Source organism: Aegilops tauschii, chromosome 4 (assembly GCF_002575655.3).
Source record: "Aegilops tauschii subsp. strangulata cultivar AL8/78 chromosome 4, Aet v6.0, whole genome shotgun sequence".
Taxonomy (NCBI): Eukaryota; Viridiplantae; Streptophyta; class Magnoliopsida; order Poales; family Poaceae; genus Aegilops; species Aegilops tauschii.
The window spans coordinates 48915745-48926187 of NC_053038.3; the positions used below are offsets into that span (position 1 = coordinate 48915745).

The window sequence follows — 10443 nt, forward strand, 5'->3', positions numbered from 1 at the left end:
AAAAATCCAAGATTTTAATATACATCAAACTATTCTATGATTTAAAATTGAACTTCCTAGTTTTTATTTTTTGCTAGGAGTATTTTAATAAACATCCAAACTGTTGTGGTATTTAAACCCGAATGTTTTTATTTTACTTTTGGAAACGAATATTTTTTTTCTTTTTTTAATAAACTTCAGACTTCTCTATTTTCAAAATTTGAACTTCGTGAATTTTTCGTATGTTCACCTCTTTTTTTTATACCCAATGTGTGCGTTTTGCCCTAAGCGAACATATTGAACTATCCGCGACATAGAATATGAACTTCGCATCAACCTTTTTTTGTCTTCAAGAAATGCCCGCTTGTTTTTTTGCTTTTAATATCGAACTTCTATGCTCTATTATTTTGTAACAGTTTCATGAAGGAGAAGGAAAGCAGCAACATAATGTGTGTCAAACAGCAACTACTTGAGGAAACCAAGCAATACGTGATACATTTTTTACTGTAAAGAGCAGAGAACAATTTTTTCCATGTCTTTCCAATTTGAACCCCACTAAAAAAGTTTCTATTCAATGCATTTTTTAGTGTTTCCGTATTGGTTGAAGTTGTTGTTTTCTTAAAATTGAACTTCCTAATGTTTTACTACATGAACACAAAAAAATTGACACTATATAACCAATATGGAAAACAAACTTCTTGGAGCCGCATCGTTGAACGGCCCGAGACGACGGTGTTGAACTTTCTGGGCAACACAATGTTAACACAATGTTGAACTTTCTGAGCTCATCAACAAGGATCTGATTTGAATACAAATGATAGACTGTCATGTATAGTCAGAGAAAACACGAAAGAAAACAAAAAAACTACTGAATATATTCACTTTTTTGTCTCTGCATTTTACATCATATTTGGTTGTAACAGGATCCTGTACGTGCACGTTTCTTGGGGTCTAGTTGTGGCCCAATGGGATGTTCAGAGAAATATGCCGTTGTCGTTTTTGTTCTCACAGAAACTGAAGGATTAAAACTCGAGACGTTGTTGCATTTTGGAGATAAACTTGGAAGAAAACCGACTATCAAACTGAAACAAATGGACCAAAACACCTATTTTTTGCACCTGTAGGTATAGCTGAACTTCAGACATCAAAAATCACTTGGAGACGGCAGAGGCAAGCGCTCGATGGCTGGAGCACAGTCGTGGCCGAGGTCGTTGGAGAGGGTATAGCTGAATTTCCTCGATGACAGTAAGTGAACTTCGTGCCTTCTTCTGCAAAACCAAAATCTGAATACATGTATAAGAGAAATAGATATATTAACTAGCATGAAGGAAAATTGTGACAGGGCATATTTTTCTGAACTTTTTATGCAAAAACTCTTTGTATTTTTCACCCCTGGTTCTCTGTGAACTTCAATTTTTAGAACAAAAACTTGGTTAATCGAACCAATGGATCCACATGTTAGGGAGATCTTTGCGGATGGCAACTGCACCGTCGGGCATCGGAATCATCCTCGAGAATAGCGTTCGCGCTGTGCAGGGGGTTGGGGACGACGACATCGGCAGGACACGAGAGCTTGAAGAACAAGAACAGCGCCGCGATGGTGGTCCGAGGGTCACGCACGGATGAACAAGAGGAACTGGGCGACGATGAGCAGGAGGATCCAGGGGAGTTCCCCGGAGGTAGAGAAGTAGAAGAGGCAGGCCGAGGGCGGGAGGAGACTCATCGGAGGGAGAAGTGCGGGGTTGACCGGAGTGGGAGACGGGAAGAGCAGCGGCGGCCGGTGGTGGAGGCGTGAGGCGGCCGCAAGATCCGGCGGCGCACGTGGGGGTTCCGGGGAGGGCGCACGGCAGCGGGTGGATCCGGTTAGGGGGCGTGCCGCCGGGGGTCTCCGGGGACGGGGCGCGACGGCGGGGGTTTCCAGGGATGGGGCGCGGCGGCGCGGGTCTCCGGAGAGGGGCGCGGCGGCGCGGGTCTCCGCAGAGGGGCGCGGCGGCGTGGGGATCTAGGGAGGGGCGCGGCGGCATGGGCATCCAGGGGAGTGAAAGCAGCGTGGGGATCGGGGGAGCGGCTCGGCGGTGGGGATCCGGGGATGCAGGCGGTTGCGGGGTGGAGTGCGGGAGTGGGGGAGAAGAGGTCTTTTTTCCCTGTTTTATCGCGTGGGCTACCGCACCGGTTCGGGAGGATCTGCTCGGCTCCTATATATGGCGCGCCATGATCCAAATAGCTATTCTAATCCCGGGATTAGAATAGTGCTACTCTCTCTCTATATATATATATATATATATATATATATATATATATATATATATATATATATATATATACAGCCGGTCTATTCTGCTAATATTAGCAGAATAACTATTCTGATAACACTTCCGCAATGCACGCTCAACGCAAGTGCATGTCATTGTTTGAACCAAGTGTGCTGCAGTACTCACACGAGTGAACTTCGAGTCGGAAAAAACTGCACGCAGTGTTTTTCCGGTACTGTCTTCGCTCTAATTTTTAACCGTTTATCGAAACAAGGCGTGCAATATACCGTTGGAAAGCTATTGATTAGGCGCAACTTTGCCATGTTGAACACTTTTCGAGATTCCTCTTGGTTTAAGAGCAGTTTCAAATATGGTGCGGCGGATGACGAGTGGCAGCGAGCGTATTTTTGTGATTTTTTCTAAACCGCTTATCGGAATAAAGCAAACGATACGCCGTTGGAAAGATATCATCGAGGCGCATCTATGTCATATCTATTATTTTTCTCTATATCGCGGAATTACGTTTTTTTTGAAATTTTTGCAATTTTTGGTATTGTTTTTGCTCTAGCTTTTCAACAGTTTGTCGAAACGAGGCGTGTAATATGTCGTTGGAAAAGCTATGGACAAGGCGCAACTTTCATATGTAGAAATGGTTTTGAGATTCCTTACAGTTTTAAGTTAATTTTGAAAATCGTGCAGCGGACGACAAGTGGCAGCGGCCTTTTTCGTGAAATTTTTACAAATCGGTCGTTGAAATGATTCAAATGATATGCCGTTGGAAAGATATCGATGAGACACAACTTTTTCATGTAGAACACTCTCTCTAATTCCATACGGTTTAAGAGCAGTCTTAAATTTACCGAAATGCACACATTCTGTTTTTCGCGACACCCAAATCGACGTGGGTACTTCATCCGACTAAAAACCGCACTGCATCGAACGAAAAACCGCACTGCATCAGACGTGTTAGAGAACTGCATGGTTTATTTTATTCAAACATAATTTTTTTTCAAGGAATAGAAAGTAGAGCGCACTTCACATCGGGTGTAAATGAACCACAACACTATCAAGAAGTGAACCGCATTACTTTTTCGCTTTCGTAACAATTTTTTTGCACTTACGGGATGAACAACATCATACGGAAGACCGCACTGCTTCAGAATGAAAACCGCACTGCATCGGATGGGCAAGCGAGCTGCGTAATTTCTTTTGTCGGACGTTATTTTTCTCATAAGAGTTTTTGGTGTTTTTTTAAACTTTTTTTTATGAATGAGAGTGGACCGCAGAGACTAGGGCAAGTGAACCACATCATATATCGAAGTGAACCGCTTTACTTTTTTGTTGATTCGCTAAAATTTTCACATTTTTCATGCTAGGCGCAAGTGAACAACATCACTCTCAAAAGGGAACCACATCTGAGGACCAAACGCACTGCAAAATGAACGACACACGTTTTTTGTTTTCTTTTTAATTTTAGAAATTCTTCCGCACTTCGAGGACTAGGCGAGTGAACCGTTAGGACAAGGCGAGTGAACCACATTGTTTTTTGCGACACAAAATACAGAAACGTTGACACTTTGTTTTTCGCGACACACCCAAATCTCCGTGTGTACGTCATCAGACAGAAGAACGCACTGCATCGAACAGTCAAGTGAACTTCATGATTTCTTTGTCGGGCGTAAAGCGACACCCAAATCTTCGTGTGTACCTCATCAGACAGATGAGCACACTGCTTCAGACAGAAAACCGCACTGCATCAGACAGTCAAGTGAACTTCATGATTTCTTTTGTCGGATGTAAATTTTCCTCAGTCGAGTTTTTTGACGTCTTTTTTTCAACATTTTTTATGACCAGGAGTGGACCGCAGAGACGAGGGCAAGTGAACCGCGACATATATCAAAGTGAACCACATTACTTTTTTGTTATTTTGCTAAAAAAAATCACACTTCCACATTGTGCGCACGCAAACAACATCACTCTCAAAAGTGAACCACATCCAACGACCAAACGCACTGTTGGTGTTGTATTGATATAGTGAAACACGGAGGAGTTTTATAGTGAACCACATGAGAGAACAAAGTGAGCTTCAGAACACTTTGGACCAGAGTGCACTTTTTAAATACATTTTTATAAATGGTGTACTGTAGACCAGAGTGCACTGCATTTTCTTTTGTAGTCTCTTACTGCACATGGCAAGCGAGTGAAATGTGTCAAAAAATAATGCATGCAAACACAAAAAAAACTACACACCCAAACTGCTTGGACGTCTGTGCCCGAGTGAACTTTTGTTCACAAGTACTAGTTTCCCTCTAGGACACAAATCTGTACAACTCGCTCTTGAACACATCAAATTCACAAGTGGTCTTCTAAACTAGAATGTTTCCTTTCTTGTTTTTTGCCTCCGTAGTGGATCAAAGAAGCAGTGCAGAAGGTACTAGCACCCATCTGAAAACTACACTAGAGATACATCAGCAATGAACTTCACCAGAGCACATCGTTTGTAGGAAAAAAATCAAACCGCACACTCAGCACCTGGGAACTTCACACAACTGAGTTGATTTTGGGGGCTTTTTGCAAGCTGCACTCGCGCGCACACACACGTCGCCGTGGTCGTCAGAATGCAAGGAAACTGAACCTCATCTTTTGGAGTAACACTGATGTGAGTTGCAAGAAAACTAGATTAAGCACTCCAATGTTCAAGACAAAAAAGAACTAATACAGATCTGCACTCCAACATTGCTCACTCGGGGAGGTTCAGCAGCAACAACACAAGCGAACTGCTCACCAGCAACACCGGTGGCGATGCAGTTCATCGAGGGGAGGTAGATGGTCACGGTTGAAGCTGCGGGACTGACGCATGGCGGTGAGGCAAGGCAGGGCCGCAACAGATCCGGCTGTGGCGACCGGCAGGAGGCAGAGGGCCGAGCCAGAGAGGAGAGAGGAGGCTCTGCACGCCGAGCGCACTGCACTACCTCAACATAGTGGACCGCATCCCTTGCGAGCAACGAGCGACTAGGACCTCGTGGGATACGGGGAGAGAGTAGGCGCCGGATGGGTAGGAGATTAGAGGAGCTGGAGGGAGGCGGTCACCATTGGGGAAGAAAACATACTGCAAAGCCGATCACAATGGACGGCACGCCACGCGCCACCGGACTCCGGTTCGCCAACGCTGTAGATCAAGGGAAGCAGAAGAGGAATTGGGGTGCCAGCGCATGAGGAGGGCGGGGCTGGCCTGGTGCCTATAGGAGCAGAGGAGGATGGGGTCACCTGGTGAGAAAGGAGGAGGAGCACGTCGACCACGGATCGAGGACGTGCGTCGGGGTGCGAGGCTACCATCTGTCGTGATGAGGTAGCTTCGGCGATCCCCTCTATCTTCTGCACGGTCGCGGATCGAGGCGGATTTGGTCAAACGGGGCCGGATCCTGGCGCTGATCCGGTGGTTCGGTGGGATTGAGTAGTATCCCGACGGTGGCGCGGTGCAGGTGCGAGCAAAGGTGGGGCGGCCGGGGCGCCCGCATCTGGCGGCAGCAGGAGGTCTGCTGGATCCGGCCGCGGCAGCACAGAAGGAGGTCAACGGGGCAGGGGAGGGTTCTAGATCCGTCTACCACATTGTAGATGAGGTCACCGGTGCGGGGTGCTATGGATCCGACCACCCGAACACTGAAGGAGGCCATTGGGGCGACGACGGTGGCTTGGGGAGGCTGGCCATGGCAGATCGGCTGCCGGGGCACTGCATGGTGGTTGGCGGGCGGCGCGGTCGGAGGTGGTGGCCTGGCAGTGGCTCGCGTTGTGGAAGGTGGTGGCTGGCGTGGTGGGAGGTGGTAGGGCGGGTGGCGACATGGGGTGGTGGGGTATCGGAGAGAAGGGAGAAGGTGGTGGGTACTGTTCGTAGGGGAGGTGGGGGTGCTGGTTTGTGCGCGTGGGTGGGTGGGTGGGTGGGATGGGCGCGTGATTAGTTTGTAGCTCCGGGGGTGGGCGTCGGGTGTTAGCAGAATAAGCTCCGGTGTTATCATAATCTATCCCTAATAATAAAGGGGATATTGGTTCTTATCCCTAACTTTTCGTCCGTACATGGATAATTTTCGTACGTCGTCGTTCGATCGAACCAGCCAAAAATTCGTCCGCTATTATACCCGATATATGCCACAACCAGCTAGCGTGGGCCTCAGCCCATCAAACAAATCAGTCGAACGAAGTCCAGATGGGCCTCCTAGAAGAGAATCAACCAGCCAGCAAAAAGGAGAGACTTTCCTAAAAAAAGCAAAAAAGAGAGACGGCCAATAAAAGGTCTCTCTGTGGGAGCTGGTGGCTGGGACGTGATTGTAGGCTTTGCATGGCTCTGACTGACTCTAATTAAATTGCTTCCAGGATATGCTGCTAAGTAAATAGCTCATGGGATGTGCTGCCCTGGACCGGCTGCCTGTGAGGAGGAAAAAATCAACAAGCAAAGAGCCATATACATATAAGAAAAAAAAATCTGCTGCACAGGACCAGACGCCTGTAAATACTCATCAGTTTCTTTTTTGAACATCAGTACAGACACAAACGCTCATATATATGTGCATACACTCACTCCTATGAACGCACACATGCACACCCTACCCCTATGAGCACCTCTGAAAGACTGAGCCGACATATCATCTTAAGATTTACGAAGTCATTGTAGGCACCTCATCGTCAATGGGAACGTCTCCTCTCACTGAATGCGCATCGCTAGAACTTCTGAAATAAATCCAGGAATAAATCCGAGCACCAAAATTTAAACCCTGGTGGGCTGGGGATACCACGATCCTATGACCATCCAACCACAGGTTGGTTCTCTTCATTATGCTACTAAGTAAATACTCATCAGTTGATTATATTCCGTGTAATCCCTTCATTATGCAGCGTGCTTCCATAAGTTAATCATATTATGCATTTTTTTAAATTTCTTCATTAATTCTGTAATGTATCTCTCCATACACAAACAAAAAAAATACCTTCTCAAAAGTTTAAATTAAGTACAAAAGTATTGAAAAATCTCACGCGCATCTTGCACAAGGAGAGTAAATGGCCGAGTACGCAATATCAAATGGAAGGTATAAAGGAACAAATTAATTTGGTTGAGTCACCAGCTTGAACAATGAGTACTTATTTCATAAAACAAAAACAAGACAACCCACCCCTCCCCCCACCCTCTCCTCAAAGAGAGAGACATGGACCGATTGTGCCCTTTAATCATGGTTATTACTGTGTTAGGAACATGTGGTATTTTTTTCTTCCGTTGCAACGTACGGGTTCTTTTGCTAGTAAGACTCTTAAGGGTGTTATCATAATAGACCCACCCTATATATATAGAGAGAGAGAGCATTCGATCTGAGAATAAAGCTCAGTTCTGCTAGTCTGAAGAAATGCCAGGAATTGAAGGTAGAAGCACACAACAGAATCATCTCCAAAAAACTTCGATGTTGATGATGACGCCAGTTGCACACGGTCCAGTCCACAATAAGTTGCAGCGAACACTATGATTATGTGTAGTATGGAGTCAATAACTGATATCGAAGTAACAATAATAAAACGTACGATGCCAGGGTCCCATTGTTGTCCAGAAAAATATGCCCCCTTGTACCAGCAAGTGAGAGCACTAAACCTGTAAATAACTATAGTCCCTTGAATCATAGTGTAATTCCCCTTGTATTTCTTCTGTAGATGTTCAAACACAAGTTCAACAAAGTTCCTGCTGCAATGGTTCACATGTACAGCCCCACTTGTCTGTTCTGGCTCGGTAGGTGCCCATGGTAACTTCCCAAGCATGTGGACTTGATTTTTGAGAGAAGGTGATGTCGCTTGAAGCTACGTCGATATTTCCCCAAAGAGGAAGGGATGATGCAGCACAACGGCGGTAGGTATTTCCCTCAGATATGAAACCAAGGTTATCAAACCAGTAGGAGAACCAAGTAACACAACGTAAACAGCCCCTGCACACAGATAACAAATCCTCGCAACCCGACGTGTTAAAGGGGTTGTCAATCCGTTCCGAGTACGGCGCCTCAAGATAGGCAAACGGATGTGAGATAAAATTGTAGTAGATTGATAGAATGAACGCCAAATAAAATAAATAAGAATAAATTGCTGCAAGGTATTTTTGTATTTTTGGTTTAATAGATCTGAAAATAAATGCAAGGAAAAAGTAGATCGCAAAGGCAAATATATGAGAAAGAGACCCGAGGGCCGTAGGTTTCACTAGTAGCTTCTCTCGAGAAAAATAGCAAACGGTGGCTGAACAAATTACTGTTGGGCAATTGATAGAACTTCAAATACTCATGACGATATCCAGGCAATGATCATTATATAGGCATCACGTCCAACATTAGTAGACCGACTCCTGTCTGCATCTACTACTATTACTCCACACATCGACCGCTATCCAGCATGCATCTAGTGTATTAAGTTCATGGAGAAACGGAGTAATGCAATAAGAATGATGACATGATGTAGACAAGATCAATCTATGTAGAGATAGACCCCATCGTTTTATTCTTAGTAGCAACGATACATACGTGTCGGTTCCCCTTCTGTCACTGGGATCAAGCACCATAAGATCGAACCCACTACAAAGCACCTCTTCCCATTGCAAGATAAATAGATCAAGTTGGCCAAACAAAACCCAAATATTGGAGAAGAAATACGAGGCTATAAGCAATCATGCATATAAGAGATCAAGGGAACTCAAATAACTTTCATGGATATAAAAAGATAGATCTAATCATAAACTCAAAGTTCATCGATCCCAACAAACACACCGCAAAAGAGTTACATCATATGTATCTCCAAGAGACCATTGTATTGAGAATTCAGAGAGAGAGAGAAAGCCATCAAGCTACTAACTACGGACCCGAAGGTCTACAAAGAACTACTCACGCATCATCGGAGAGGCACCAATGGAGATGGTGAACCCCATCCGAGATGGTGTCTAGATTGCATCTTGTGGTATTGGACTCTGTGGCGGCTGGATGAATATTTCATCGACTCCTCTAGGGTTTCTGGAATATAGGGGTATTTATAGAGCAAAGAGGCGGTCCGGGGGGCACCAGAGGTGGGCACAACCCACCAGGGCGCGCCTGGGCCTCCTGGCGCGCCCTGGTGGGATGTGCTCTCCTCGGAGCACCCCCCAGGCGCAGCCAGGGCCCATTATGTTCCTTCTGGTCCAAAAAAATCTCCATAAAGTTTCGTTGCGTTTGGACTCCGTCTGATATTGATTACATGCGATGTAAGAAACATGCAGAAAACAGCAACTGGCACTTGGCACTATATGTGAATAGGTTAGTACCAAAAAATGATATAAAATGACTATAAAATGGTTATAAAACATCCAAGATTGGTAATATAATAGCATGGAACAATAAAAAATTATAGATACGTTGGAGACGTATCAGCATCCGCAAGCTTAACTCCTACTCGTCCTCGAGTAGGTAAGTGATAAAAACAGAATTTTTGATGTCGAATGCTGATACGTCTCAAACGTATCTATAATTTTTTATTGTTCCATGTTGTTTTATTATCAATCTTGGATGTTTTATAATCATTTTATAGTCATTTTATATCATTTTTTGGTACTAACCTATTGACATAGTGCCAAGTGCCAGTTGCAGTTTTCCCATGTTTTTTACATTGTAGGAAATCAATGTCAAATGAAGTCCAAGTGCCACGGAACTCCACGATTATTTTTTATGGGCCAGAATGAAGGCAATGGGTCCTTGTTGCACCTGGGGGTGCCCTGAGGGGGGCACAACCCACCAGTGCGCGCCATGAGGCCCAGGCGCGCCCTGGTGGGTTGTGCCCACCTCGGGTGCCCCTAGACCGCCTCTTTGCTCTATAAATACCACAATATTCCAGAAACCCTAAAAGCGTCAACGAAATATTCATCCAGCCGCCGTAGAGTCCAGAACCACCAGATCCAATCTAGACACCATCACTGAGGGGTTCACCACTTCCATTGGTGCCTCTCCGATGATGCGTCAGTAGTTCCTTGTAGACCTTCGGGTCCGTAGTTAGTAGCTAGATGGCTTTCTCTCTCTCGCTGGATTCTCAATACAATGGTCTCTTGGATATCCATATGATGTAACTCTTGCGGTGTGTTTGTTGGGACCCGATGAACTTTGAGTTTATGATCAGTCATATCTTTTTATATCCATGAAAGTTATTTGAGTTTCTTTGATCTCTTATGGCCTCG

General features: G+C 45.2%; 1 non-coding gene across 1 annotated transcript; it reads right to left on the minus strand.

The window, feature by feature from the left end:
- Positions 1–448: 448 nt before the first annotated feature.
- LOC120962731 (uncharacterized) lies at positions 449–2135 on the minus strand. The gene is made up of 2 exons (XR_012181324.1): positions 1098–2135; positions 449–778 (listed from the first exon to the last, which is right to left on the minus strand). It is a non-coding gene; the product is annotated as an uncharacterized protein (transcript).
- Between the last annotated feature and the right edge of the window lie 8308 nt (positions 2136–10443).